At 43.0% G+C, this 15,159-nt stretch overlaps 1 protein-coding gene across 3 annotated transcripts in view; it reads left to right on the top strand.

The window, feature by feature from the left end:
• The first annotated feature begins 278 nt into the window (after positions 1–278).
• The window catches only part of BCOR (BCL6 corepressor), an 82,883-nt gene continuing 68,002 nt past the window's right edge, over positions 279–15,159 (top strand). For all 3 annotated transcript variants that reach the window (XM_070944218.1, XM_070944217.1, XM_070944216.1), the window contains exon 1: positions 279–727. The gene's annotated coding sequence lies outside the window, so the exon portion shown is untranslated. The remainder of the gene's footprint in view (positions 728–15,159) is intronic.

Genomic DNA, 15,159 nt, shown 5'->3' with positions numbered 1-15,159 from the left:
GAAAGTGGAGGAGGAATCAATTAAGAAGAGAAAGCGAAGAGCCTTGGAACAAGAAAAAAGCGAGGCACTCGTGAGTGAGGGGAGAGAGATTCGCTGGGAGAACACGGCGGCGGCATTGCCTCTGCTTCTGCTGGAAGCGGCTCCCTGAGTGCTAAACCCGCGGGGGGAGGAGAGAGAGAAGGGGGCGGGGAGGAGGAGGAGGAGGAGGAGGCCGTGCGGGGAGGGGGGGGGCACCGTGCAGCAGACGGAGCCCGCTCTCCCAGCGGCAAGGTGAGGAAGAACGGCTTTCCCGGTGGATTAAATCCCCAGAGCCAACCCAACCACACACACGCACACTCACAGCCGCCGCCAGGACACGGGCTCCCCGAAGGGAGGGGGAAAGGAGCCTGTAGGCGCCGCCAAGATCAGTCCCGAGAAGCCACAGCAGCAACATGGCGTTACTAAAGCGGAGCCGAAGAGCAATCGGAGGGAGCCCGGCGGGCTGTTGAACTCAGCCGAGGGAAACGCTGGCATTCGGCCTCTCTCCGCCCACTCGGCCCCACCTGCCTCTGGCTAGTTGAGCCGGGGTCAGTTTGTCAGTCTCTGGGGCAACTCCGGCCTCTCGCTTCCGAGGTCGTCAAACTTTTCTCGCTCACCTAGAAAACGGACGCGGCTCACTCGAAAAGGGACAGGCGACAGCAGCGCTGGACTCTGTGTCCCCGGCAGCGTCTCTGGAGCGGAGACTAAGGTCAGTGATCTTCGCATCAAATGCTCCTCGCGTTTCGCGGAAGCGCCGCGGCGGGCCAGCCACCTGAGGGACCCCAAGCCTGACTCGTCCGAACAATCTGTCTGTCTCCTCGCTTAGACTTTTCGGCTTGTGCTAAAGTAAGACCGAGGCTAGGCGTTCTTTTCCTTCCACACCAGGTGTGGCTGGGATGCGTGTGAAGGTGCGCATGAGAAAGAAAGAAATAAAAAGACAGCGCGCGCCTTGCTTGAAGCCTGCCTTTCTAGGGCTGGGATTGTTGCCAGAATTTATTTCAACTTAAAAGAATCCGGAATCCCAGGACGAAAGCGGAATAGAGAAGACAGAGAGATTAGCAAATCCAGCGGTCGCAGCCTAGATGTTCCCTGGCTGAGAATTGCGGGTGGGGTAATCCGGGGACGATTGTGTCGTGCGGGCTGGCTAGAAGTTTGGTAGCAGTTGGGCTGTGAAGCAGTGTTTGTGTGGTGGGGAGGGGGGGCGATGGAGAGACGAGAAAAGAAAAGCTGCCGCTCGCGGTCTGTCTGCTCCAGCAGGAAAGTGGGGGCAGGGAGGGAGAGCTTACGGCGTCTCATTCTCTTTTATCTCTCCGATTTGGAAAGGCCTGTAAAAGCCCCACCTCTGGCAGCCGCCACTTTTCGGCTCCCAGGGGGAACGGGGAAAGTGGGTGGAAGGGAAAAACGCTCAGAGCTCGATCGAGGAAGCTCAGGGCCCCGGGAAGTATTGCTGGAAAGGCTCTTTGGTTCGTCCTTATGGATCGCTGAGCAGCGGACTAAAAAAGATGAGTGCCGGGAACTGAATAGTGACGTGTGGCTGAGGAAAAAGACTTCTGTATCTCAGTGGGTGTGCTTGTTTTCCTAGGGACTCTTTGAGAAAGCCTGTGGGGGCAGTGACTGGTTTTTTCACCGGTGGTTTTTGAGGCCACTGGAGACTCGATTTGGCGGGGTGGGCAGGGGATATTCCAGTGATAGTATTCCGGTTCAAAGAATGTGTGTGAAGAGCGTGGGGCCCAATATAACAGCTGGGAATCTCGCTGGTCCGTCGCATCTTCCATATAGCTACGGGTAGCTTAAAAAGTTGTCTGGTAGTCCCCGGGGCAGAGAAAGGGGCCAGCAAGATTGTTTGCAATCCCCCTCCCCGCTTCCCCATCGACTCCAGGGATGCCAGAGCACCGTGTCTGAAGCACGTAGCTCCTTTTTGTCTCGCCCAGCTGCTTCGGGGGCGATCTTTCGCTTGTGACGCTTCGCTTACCTTCCGTGCTGGCATGCTGGCTATATCTCAAACTCACAAGAGCGAGGTACGTCGGCGGCTCCGGAAAGAGGGCTGGGTCGAGAGGAGTGTCTTACCCCCGCAGAAGGATTTTGGCAAAATTTGCGTTTTATTTTAATGGCGATCGCCCAGGAGCCTGTTTCCGCATTATTCTAACGATCCTCCCTCTGGGGTTTCCGTCTGTTCCGAGGAAGCCTGTGGCTTTGTGTTTCCTTTCTCTGAAAAGGACGCTGATGGAAGGACGACCTGTGCCGAGTCCAGCTTTGTCAAGGTTTTCTGAACTTTTGCCTGCTCGAGGCTCCTTGTGAAGGAGGCCCAGGGCAAAGGGATCCCTGAGCTGGGCCCCTCGAAGTCTATCTGCCGACCAAGATAAGCGGGATTTCATTCCCCCCCCCCTTACGTGATAAGACGCCAAACGCCCTTACAGCCTCTCTCTGGGGCATTGGGGAAAGAGCCTACAGGTCAAAACCAGCTGCATTAGGCTTTCATCCTTGGCAAATGGGTCCTTCTTTCCCTCATGCGCCTATTTTCATGCTGTTAAGTCCCATTTCTAACCACTATTTGTTCGCTCGCTGTCTATATCAACTTTGTTTTGGAAATACTATAGTCGCACCAACAGGCTTGTCCTGTTGGTGCTATGCCCTCAAGATAGGGATAACAATTTTCAAACCATTTCCCTTATTATAGTAAAGCAGTGGAACTGCTCCAGAGAACCAGGAGAATTATGCTTATTCTTAGGTCTCTCCTTCAACCCACTTTTACAAGTCATGTATGTGTTTCCGTGGATGGTGGCCGGTTTGTTTTCCTGCGAACAAGGGAACAAACCCCTTACTTGATTTTAGGAGGGCTGTAAAGAAGAGGGTTAATCTTTTCCCTCCCCCACTCACTCGAGCTGGGCTTAAACTCAGGAGAGTTATCAGAATTAGTAGTTGTGCGTTTCTCCATAGTATCCTTGACAAAGAGTGGTGCAAGCCACTGTATGTTCCCCACCCATGGCAGAATTTGCCATCTAGTTCACATCGTGCAAACTACCTTGTTTCGAAATAGGGATGGTGATCCCAAGAAACAATCTGTGGGCTAAGCCCCTTAAATTTGGGAATGCCTGGAAGGCCTAGATTCTAATCCATTCTTACCCCCACTCCACTCATTTGATTTATTATATTTGAATGAGCCCAACCTTCGTTCGGTTACAGAATAGGAACAGAAAGGAGTGGTACGTCTCTGGCGACTGTTAAAAAAAGCAGGCAATATCCCATTTGTCTGGCACGAAGGTGGACATTTTCTAAGCATTTTGAATAGTCTTTGGGGCTAGTAGGGCAGACAATTTCTTTATCCTTCTCCCTTTCTCGAAGGTGAGGTAGAACAATTGAGAGGGAAAAAAGAGAGGCTTTTCCCCGGTATTGTTTCGGCCGCCTATGATAGATCGGTCTAGACAGCCGTTCAGGCTCCTTCCGAGCGAAAGAACCGGAGCCTGAAAAGGGAGTGTGGGGGAGACCAAGAGGAAAAGGTCAGCACGTTATTATTATTGAGAATGGTGGTGTTAACCCTTCACGGGTCAAGGCCTTAACTCGATTTTTGTGCGTTAAAGGAATAGACCAGGTTAGTCAGTGGCTATGATCGTGTGCTTTTTTAGGGCAGATCAGAGTGAACTCTTAAGTTGCCCACCCTTGTTATCTAAATGCCTCGTGAATATCATTTTCCCACCTCCTTTGGAAGGCGAGTGCCAGAGCCTTCCGTTTCCAAAAGTTTCCTCTTGTTTGGGAACTCCGCTGAGCTCGCTTAACCCCATGTCCTGGTGGTGCCCAGCCAGACAAATACCGAGGAGCACTAGACAAGCCAGACGTGGAGGAGGGACCATCAAACTGGAGAACGACAGATCGCTTTTCCCCAGGATGGAGAGTGTGTGTGTGTGTGTGTGTGTATGTATGCGTGTGCGTGCGCGCGCGCGCGCGCGCGTGTCTGACATAAAAGGACAAAGCTCAGCCAGAGAGCTCTCCGGGCAAAGATCTCTCAGCAAACAACCTTCGGAGCAGAATCCAGTTTCCTTCTTCAACGGCGGTGGTGGGTGGGGTTTGGAAAGTAGGGAAACGCGTCGGTCAGGACTGACTTTGTTTCACACTGCTGCTGGGTTGGCTGGCTTCTTTATATTTGTTTCATACAAACGGACCAACCCAGGCATAAACTCACCCTCCGCTGCCTTGAGGCGCTTTATACTTGCCTGCAGACTCAGAGGGTAAACAGTGGTTCTGACTTTGCGAGCACGCCTCGATTTATGCTTTATTTTCTGAGATCGAGGAAGGGAGAACGAGGAACGCCAAGCCACTCTCGGAGGAATACAAACGCTCATCCTTTCCGATGAACTGTCCCCCCCCCCTCCGCCCTGCCTCGGGTCGCAGACCCTTTCTCAGCCCCAGGGAAAGCTGATTTGCTTTGGATTTGCCCTGCAGCGCGGATCAGCTTTTTTTTCTCTCTCTCTTTGTCTGGAGCTCAGACTCCCGGCGCTCCAGCCCTCTCTGGAAAGGTTCCCGATGAGGAGTCCACGCAGAGCCAAGCAGGCAGCTCGGCAGTTCTTTGCACGTCACATCTAAATACATCGGTAATTAGATGGAAGCACCGCCGGAAATGATAGATTGGCTGCATAGCTAATAGGGACGAGGACAAATAAAGCTTACAGCGCCTCTTCCCCCTCCCCCGAATAAGTGGGCCCTGGAAATCAAGCCCAAGATCTGGAGCGAGAACTGAAATTACACGTCTTCTGTTTTACGGCTGTAATCAACCAAACAGATGAGAGTCTCGGTTGCTCCCCTGCTGCAAACAGTTCTTGAACGTGTTTGCTGCAGGGAGGTGGGAGGAGGGAACTCGGGAGTCTTTTCAAAATCCTCTGGGTGTCTGCTAGCTAAATATATGCACCTATGAGAAAGGCGGGAGTGGCGGATGCACGAGAAAGAATCCGATCAATTAATGGAACCTCAGGCCTGTGTCTTCATTCCCCAAACTCGCACTGAAGCCGAGGTTAAGCGCCCTTATGGAAATTAATGGGTGTCGATGCAGAGACGTCAAGGAAGATTCTTCTAGCTCTGAGGCGCGGGAATAAAAACTAGCATTTGGGGGGCAGCCATCCAAAGTTATGGGTGCCTCATCTTAAATGGCAACGACTGCCATGAGTACCACCGATTTCAGGAGTTGGGAGCATCTGGAAGTTGTGTTCTGTTAGCTCCCTGCTACTTCGGGCTGTTCGATTGGTCCCTTTCCTTCAATCATGGTTCTTTGCATTTGTATAGCGCTTGACATGCCTTTGACTCTAGAGAAATGTGGCCACTTAAGCAGACTCTTGCTAACTACCAGCATTCAGTGACTTTATTGTGCTTAAAATAGCTCTTCCCTGCCCCCATTCCTTTCTGCTTCTGATGTAAAACCCACTGTTGCAGGGGTGAAATCCAAAATTTTTCCCTACTGGTTCTGTGGGCTTGGTGGGCATGGCAGGGGAAGGATATTGCATTCCATTCTCACCCCACTCCAGGGGAAGGATACTGCAAAATCTCCATTCTCTCCCCTGCTGGGGGAAGGCTATTGCAAAATTTCCATTCCCACCCCATTCTGGGGCCAGCCAGAGGTGGTATTTGTTGGTTCTCTGAACTACTCAAAATTTCCGCTATCGGTTCTCCAGAACCTCTTAGAACCTGCTGGATTTCACCCCTGCACTGTTGACATTACTGCAGGCTTCCTAGGCCCTATTCCCTCTTCCTATTCCAAAGCAGAAGGGTTGAAAAGAAACCCTGACCATTATGATGCAGGGGTGATTTTTAAAAGATTTTTAATTGCACCTTTATTAATTTTTTATGAATAACTCAAAGTGGCAAACATAATACTTCTTCCTCTTCCTATTTTCCTCACAACATCATCCCTTAGGTTGGCAGAGTATGACTGGCCCTTCATTTCTATGGAAGAATTAGAACTCATAATTTTTGAAGGGATTATCTATTTCAGAAAAGTGGACAAAAACCATTTTAATACTATTATTTGAGAGATAGTACCTATCAATTTCTATGTTTTTGTGTCAGTCATTAAAATCAAACAGAACAAATTCTTCTACAAATATATGTGAAACAAGATAATTGATTCTCCTCTTTCAGAATTTCTGGTTGAATTATTCTCACAGAGAATTAATCTCTCAGTCCAGCACAAGTAGTTTGGAAAAGGGTGTTCTAACCTACTTCAGGAAAGTTGTCTGCAAAGAGGACAAATTAGAACAGTGTTATGCTCTGCCTGAGCTTAGAGGAAGGGTGGAGTATGAAGGTGACAACTAAATGAATTTGTCTTGTAAGATTGCTTATCAGTTCTAAAGCGCACACCTCAGTGCTGAAGTAAAAGGGTGTGGGTATGAAGTAAAAAACACAGGAACTCCCCCCCCCCCCCACACACAAGTGGTGCATTATGTCATCTAACCAAACATTCATTGATTCTTTCTGTTCTGGCCAGGGTTTCTAAGCTTTTAAGTTGTACTCAGGTTTATTAACTGGTATAAAAGGAAGGAAAGACCATAAATTTATTCCTTTGATGGAGTTCCTTCCTTTACATTGCAACAGTGGCAAGATTGATAGGACATTAACACACATTTCAGCTGATTTTTTGGGGGGAGGCACTCTGGGCTTTATAATTTGAGCCTATAGATTGAGCTCATGCTGCTGCTAAGCCATGCTTAACCTTGGTTTATTGAATAAATTACAACTGGCTGGGTTGGTTGCAATGCTAGTCATAAACCATGGTTTACAAATCCAGTAACTGAGTTGCTATAACACACCAAGCTACTATTTTATAGCTTAACATACTGTGTGAACATGATCATAATATCACTGAGTTTAATGAAGCTTACTTACAGATGACTTGTGGATTGTTTCTAGGGATTCACTTATGCAAGCTGCTTTTAGTATCCGACTGGGTGTTGTATCTTAAAATTATGGAATGCCAGTCAATTGTGTTTATTTCTGAAAGCATGGCATGATTAATTTTAGTCCAATATGTTGATGAAGATTCTCAGTTATCCAGGTAGAGTTGTCTGAAAGTTGAGTCATGGCAACTGGACTTCTTGTTGGTTCAAACATCTCTTATTGATTCAAAACATTTAGCTGGTTATCTAAGTAGCTTCTTCAGTCTGAGCAAATACTCCAATTTAGTCCAATGTATAAATCCAGTGTGAGTGTGCCCTATAGGGTTATGCACTCAAAAAAGGACCCTCTTTGTTAAGAGCTGATTTCAGGAACATTTTAAAAAATTCTGTGAGAATTGATTGTGTTAAGCAGTTTGCCCAAGACCACCTACACTGTTCCTAAGGAAGATGGGACCTAGTTGGTCATTAATTTCTTCATTTTAGATGCTAGGTTGTGGGGATTTTCTGGATTAGTTTTATGCACAGCAATCCTGCAGGAACTGCTACTCTAATTTAACTTATACCGCAGCTATGTATCTCCAGCCTAAGCCACTTCACCTTCTGTCTTTCTTTCCAGACAGGCTACACAATAGCAGTGCGCACATTCACCTTCAGTACTTGATGTGCATAGGGAAAGGAAAAAAGAATGGGCATTTTTCTTCCCAACCCACCCGCTTCAGCAATCTAACCACTTAAAATAGATCAAGCAGATTCCTTCCTGAGAGCCTGATTAACATCCTTTTGCTGTATCAATGGCTGACTGGGGGGATCGGATGCAAGGATCCTCTCTATCTTGGAGTATGGAGCAGAGGCCTCATTTGCAGATGGGGGGGGGGATTTCCTCAGTGCTGACTTAATTTAATCCTCCTGTCCTTCCACCAAACAAGGTTTTAGTCCTGAACCTTTAGCAAGCTATGGAAGGGATCTTTCTAGGCAGAAGTTAATAAATGTTTCACACGGGTTCCTCTGGCATGTTCAGTGCCTGTCTTAATGGATGAGCTGATTTACCAGCAGAAAGAAAAGAGGCCACCAGTTTGTAGATGGCATTCCCTCCGCACTCTGAAAATTACATTGTCTTGAAGAAGTCCCCTCCCCTGCATGTATTAGCTTGGTACCCAAAGCATTTTGTTTAACTTTCCTTCCTTTAAAAAAAATTATAAAATTATAATCACAGAGAAACTTATATAGAACATTTTTTGCCTTAAATGTATAAAGTATTGAATGGCAGGGTACAAGGATAATATTTTATTTCTTGATCTGTATGCTTACAGTATACCAAAATAAATACATAACGTTTTGTCCATTATATCCAATGTGATGCAATGTGCTAGGAAAAGGTTGCAAAGAAGATGATCCTTCAACAGCATGAAATATAATTTTGTGATATGCAAGACAGCTTTGAGCATAATTTTACTGTGCACCACAAGCTCCTGATATTATTTTGTAGAAGATGGACAATGATCAATTTACATTGACCTGGGGCTTGGTAAGCTTTTAGATAGTAATTGCCATATTGATTTGCATGCCAAAAAGAGGGAAATCTGCTAAAATTAAATACTGCAAGCTAAATTAAACTAGATTTAATATTGAGGTACAAATGTTAAAAGACTCGTTAACTCAATCTGCTGGTCTTCAGTTTTCAGAACTATAAAACTTGGAGGTGGTGGGTGACTCTCCCATTGCCTTGAACATTATCTTGCACAACTCTACAAAGACTAGAAATCTATAGTGATTCCATAATCACTGTCCAGTGTGTGTGACTCTGTATTAATTGAAAAGAAATGCTAAAATGTTCTGGTTTCCAGAAGATAAATGCTGGGCTTTAATTTAATAAGGGAATTAAAAAAAGAAAAACACAGATTCTGGCAGCATCAGCAGTCCTGGAAACTAGTATAGAGAATTGAGTAAAGTTAGAAGACCATTTGGGGAGGGTTATGGTTTTGCACCATACCACATTTCCTCAGAAGAAAGCCTTCTGCACATTTTAAATTTATCTAATTTAATAGTGGCCAGAAAAACTCAGAGAAAGAAACTCATTTTCTCCTAAACTGTTTCTTGCACCTGTTTAAAAGTCATGCAAAGTAATCTCCTGCAAGAGAGTCCACTCTCTGTATTAGAAGCCTCTGCTTGCAAATGTTTCTACTGAAACATATTATGAAAATTAGCTCCTATGCTATAATGATATTTCCTCTCAACAAACTGCACAGGATTGCACTCTTTGTGTCTAATTGCCCAGCTAAGACTATCATCCTATGCAGAACTGTTTGAACAAACATGAGTGAATACAAAATGACTGGCTTTTGAGTAAATGTTTTCCAGGATGGTACAGAATCTCTTCTCCATCAAAGATAGAGAAGGGGCTAGCATTTTACATGCAGCATTAGATCATAAAACACATTTCTTTGAAATAAAGTTAGAAGCTTCTGTTCAAGTCTAATATGTTGATTTAGTATCAATACCATGATTTTTGTAGTTATAACCTTGTCATTTGAAAATATTTTGTTATTTTGAAGTTATATAGCTATCACAAAGATTCTGTGTTAGCTAAAGTGTGTAAGACTGGTTTACTGGTTTTATATATATATTTCACTGGTGCAGTTATACCTGTAGTTATACTGTGGGTTTAACTGCACCAATAAGAAACCATCAGACTGCAGCATTTCAGCAAAGCAGTACCTATCTACATTTATTTCAAAAGAAACAGATGTTTAAATAGGGCACAGCTCCAGTGATTGTGAATAAAATCAATTTCTCACAGAGAAATAAAATTGCAATTGAAGAGATTCAGATATAGTTTTTAGAAGTTCTTGAAAGTGAAAAAAAAGTTGTGCTTTTCATTAAACAAGATGTCCCCAACCCCTGGGCCATGGTCCACTGTTCAGAACTGGACTGCACAACTGGTAGGTTAGCATGTTTGTGCATGCATAGCTCCACTTGCACAAGTGGCAGGCACTCAATACTCATGCACACAGCTCCATTTGTTTGAGCATGTACGTGCACCCACTGTTTGTGTACATGGAGCTGCGCGCGCTTGTGCGCGCCTGCCACTCACACAAAACATCCTGTCTCCCTCCCCTCCAGGATGCCAAGCTGGAAAGGTGGGGGACTGCTGCATTAGACTACACTGTTTTATTAAATATATTGTATATAGGTAGTTCTTGACTTACAACAGTTCATCAATGACCATTGTTAATTATAATGGTGTTGAGGAAAATGATTTACAACCCCTGTCCAAAGTTACTCCTGCTGTAGCACCCCTGTAATCACAAAACAAAATCTGAACATTTGGCAATCTGCCCACCAATGGTGAGATTCAGCCAGCTCTATCCAGATTGTGCGATCTGGTAGTACCGGCAGCAGAAGGCTCCATCCACCCGCCCGGATGTCATCATGTCCCGTTTTTGACCCTCTGTGCATGCGTGGAGGAGGCAAACACACTCACATTTGTGAACCGGTAGCGAAGGTAAGTGAATATCACCCCTGCTTCCCACCATTATGACTGACCGCAGGGACACAGCAACCCTGCTCCTGCTCCACTGGGTCCCTCCAGGCCTTGGGTCTGCTTTCCACCCTGCTGGGTTCCATACCCTCCTCCCTATCACCCATCATGGCTTGGTCACTTACCTTTTCCTTAGATTTTCTGCCCCAGGGCTCCCAAGGCCTTCCTCACCCAGAGACACTCCGTGCTCTGCTTAACGACCTGCAATGTCTCTTAACCACAATGGGGAAAGTATAGATTGTGATAATTAAGCAATCACATGGGTGCCTCCCTTAATAACCATTATTTAGAACCATAATAGACATATTCTTATACATCTGTAAGTCGAGTACCTCCTGTAATGAGATAGTCTAGAGCCGTAATGGCGAACCTATGGCACGTGTGCCGGAGGTGGCATGCAGAGCCCTCTCTACTGGCACACGTGCTGTGACTCCAGGTCAGATCTCCATGGCGTTTCTTTCACGAGCTTCTGTTTCCCTGCAAACGACAAAACAAGCTCACGAAAGAAAAAGATCTAACGTCTTGCCGCGCTGCTGGTGTTGGGATGCCCCACCTCCTGCTGGCCAGCTGGTCTTTGGGTCTCTGCTGCGCATGCGTGCATCTTGGTGCATGTCTGTACATGCGCATGTTCATGCATGTGCGCATTCATGCACATCTTTCAGTTTGGGCATGCATGCAGTTTGGCCACTCAATGCCTAAAAGGTTCGCCATCACTGGTCTAGAGAGAAACATGCTTTTCTGGAAATAAGCCGTACCTGCAACCTAATGTTTGCTTCCTTAGAAGTAAATTCAATTAAAATTCTAGGAGACTGTTAGGAAGAACAGCCTCATTCTAAGAAATGTGTTTTTTTAAAAACATCACTTATAATAATCTGAATAGGTAACACTGAAGTTATTGAAAGTATATGATATAGATTTATGGAACTACAGGTAGTCCTTGACTTACGACCATAATTGAGCCCAAAATTTCTCTTGCTAGATGAGACAGTTGTTAAGTGAATTTTGTCTCATTTTACAATCTTTCTTGCCACAGTTAAGTGAATTACTGCAGTTGTTAAATTAGTAACATGGTTGTTAAGTAAATCTGGCTTCCCCATTGACTTTGCTTGTCATAATATCACAAAAGGTGATCACATGGCCCCAGGCCACTGCAGCAGTCATAAATATGAGTCAGTTGCCTAGCATCTGAATATTGATTATGTGACCATGAAGATGCTGCAATGGTTGTAAGTGTGAAAAATGGTCATAAGTCATTTTTTTCAGTGCCTTTGAACTGCCACTAAATGAACTGTTGTAAGTTGAAGACTATCTGTAGTGTTTTTCTTCACATTGCAAGAACAAAAAATCTGGAGACAATTAGAATTTGAACATTCTACATCAGTACAAAAATGAGATATTATATACACTACTTGTATCAAGATTATAGCTTAATTCCTGATGTGGAGACTCGGGACTCAAATTTCATACAATGTTCTTTTTTCTGGAAATCAACAGATTGTTGCCCTGAAAAAAATATAGAAAGAGATTTTTGGTGCTTCCAGCTTCTCAAGCATCTGGTGTTTAGTAGAATCTTTTAAAAAGCAATTTAAACAAGTTGCTTCCACACATTAACTACATGTCTTATGATATATGGCAAAAAACTTTACACATTTCAGAGTAATGGTTTTCACACAATTAAAATCCTATGCAATTGAGACTTCTGTAAATACAACTGTATTAATGGAGGCTTCTTGTGAGAATGATGCTGTACATATGAATGGTAGGAAAGTGGATCAATTGGTAACACCAGGAGTGAAGCTCCATAGAATGGTATTGTTCCACATGTACACATTGTGTTAGCCAGTTTAGATAGTACCCATATCCTGACGTGATCATACTTGTATATCATTTTCCAAATAAAGCACAAATTGCATACATGAAGTCAAAGTTATTTTGCACACTGGCTGACTTAGCTTTATCACTGAATTGTCTGCTATAATGCTAATATCTCTTTTCCGGTTGATTGTCAGATTGACTTCATTATATGCAATTATGATTTTTATTCTAAGTGTTTTGCATTTATTTGTAAAGGTTATTGATTCATATTTAACAAAATGGCAAACAAAATTCCTTATTCATGCACATTAGACAGGTTCCTCAGGTTGTCTTCACTGATTATTAGAATTTAACTATAGCGTGATAGCTAGGGTAGATGGTTACAGCATTATTTATCCTGGGCTTTATATAAAGTATGAATATTTTAAATAGCCCCATCTCATACTATTTTCATCTGTTTAATCCTAGGTAAGATTTCACCAACTATTAATCCTACAAAATAGTTATATTTTTATCTGATGATTGTTAAGTTTATTTAAAGAGTCATTGGTGTGTAAGTTCGTCAAATAGCATATAATCTTTATACCTGATTATTTTTATTCACTTAATAAATGTTCAAAGAAATGCTTGACAGGATAGGACTTCTGATTGCACAAATTATGCCAGCCTGTCACCAACAATACATTTTCTTCAGCAAGTCTTGTCTGACTGTCCTAAGTTGGTATAGCATCTTACCAAAAATTTGGAAGAGATTTCTAATTTAATACAATTTCAAGGGATCAGGGTCAATGCAATGAATGCATTTTTATAATTATTGTAACAATGTCCTTTATGAAGTTAATAACAAAGTTATATTCTTTGGATTGCATAATCCTTTACAATTATATTAGATTAGAAATCTCTTTCCAGTTTCTGGTAAGAAATACACCCAGATCCACATAAGAGCTTGTGGAATGGGATGAACTTGCTAAAGCAGGTGAAGCATTTCATTTTAATGTAAACTCTTTTGGTAACACTTCTTCATCAAAGATGGTCCATTTTAATGTAAGTATAAACATGAAATTGTATAGCTATAAAATGACACAAATAATAACATTAAAAACCAACAAAAAATAAAACTAAAATAATGCTTAGTGTGATAACATCTCAGTAATTTACCTCTCTCTCTTCTGTCCAAAATCCAGATGGACATTTATTAAATATCTTCCATGGTGAATTTATTTAGGCTAGGTTCATATAATATGCTAAACCACAATGGAGTTCAATTTTGGCTTATCATTTTTTATGAGCCCATTTGGTTTTGCAAATGATAAGCCAATACAATGCTATGTTAATTCTTGATTAAACACATCAGAGATAAGCAAACCATGATTGAGCACAATGTGTAGATTAGATCATATACTCCATAATATTTATCCTAATTTCTTCTTTTGCATTTTTGCTATATAAAGTTCTAAGTCAGTGAACTGAAGACAACTCATTTACTTCAGGAAGACTTCCCAGTAAAAATACATTGAATTGCACTCCCCCGCCCCTGATTTGCAACACATGTAGTGCACCCCATGCACCCATATATGCTGGATTACTTTTATGTTTTTAGACATTTGCTTCTGAGTAACTGTTCTTGCTTGTCTTATATGCATTTTGATTTGGAGTTGAATTGTTAGTTTTATATTCCTGATTAGGACAAATTATTTTTAAAAATACATTTTCATCTTTCTTTCCCTGATACTGCTGTTTAATAAACTGACATTTCCTTAGATGTTTGAAATTCTTTCTAATCTTTGGCAGGAATAGTGGCTGTATTTGCACGATAACACTGGATCACAAACTACATTACACTGTAGGGTAATGTGCTGTGTATCAGCTTGGCTGACATGTGTTAGCTCAGTGTTGCCAGAAAACCAGCTTACATTTAGTTAACCACAAGTGCCTTGTGCAAATGTAAAGATGAGTTGATAACCTTGTAAATCAAACTAAGTACAATTTACTCTAGTTTTTTCTTTTTTTTTGTAATTTACATTAGAAGCTTGTCTACAATTGTCTGTGTCCATACTTGGAAATACCTCAATAAACTCAGGACTTACTTTCAAACCAGACTATCTCATGTTTAGAAAGCTGGAAGGGAAAATAGTACAAATAAATGTAATGAAATGTGTTTGGTAGAGAAAGAGGGAGACAGTGTGTTTCAAAAATATACAAGTTTTCAGTGAAATATATTTTTAAAAATAAGAATTTGAAACATTAAGAGTAAATGGCTAATTTGAAAGTCACAATTGGGTGATTAAGCTCCCCTGAAATTCAGAATCTATAGTTGCAATGAAAAACTAAAGGTAGGAGCTTAAAAGTGCTTAAGTAACTGGCAAAGCTTTGTTTTTCAAATCTCAGTTTCCTTAGTGTTTTCAGTGAGCCCAAGGCTGAAATTCTGTTGAACCAGGGATTGTTAAATTTGGAAACACATTAAAGCAGTAAAACAAAAGACTGAGTGGAGTTATAAGGTTTGGCTAGGCATCCCTTCAAGTTCAGAAATCCTCAGAGTAGGAAGTGACTGTCTCCATTCCCTCTTTCAGTCGCGATTCCTGCGATCTCGGATCTCATTTTCCTCTGGTTGCTTCTTCGCCCGGTGCATTGTGTGGCTGTGGGTTCCGCTTGGTCTTACCCAGGAACCTGCACTCCTTCCTGCCAGCTCCTTCCTAATCATTTCTGGAGACACAGCAGACACACTCTTAAAGGAACAAAACATTGCTTTGGAGCAGGATGATACTTGGTCAATCTTGCTAGCTTTGCTTTGAGTGCTATATAGAATTGAATCATGTTTGGACCTGTGCCACTTGTATTGTGGGGCAAAAGCAGATGACCAATTCATTCAGTTACTCTAATGATGGGGGATTGATCTGAGTGGAGCAAATT

The sequence above is a fragment of the Pituophis catenifer genome, unplaced genomic scaffold (genome assembly GCF_029215685.1).
Source record: "Pituophis catenifer annectens isolate HBS135680 unplaced genomic scaffold, rPitCat1.0.hap2 SCAF_4, whole genome shotgun sequence".
In the NCBI taxonomy this organism is placed as follows: Eukaryota; Metazoa; Chordata; class Lepidosauria; order Squamata; family Colubridae; genus Pituophis; species Pituophis catenifer.
This window is presented reverse-complemented; position numbering and strand designations above follow the sequence as displayed.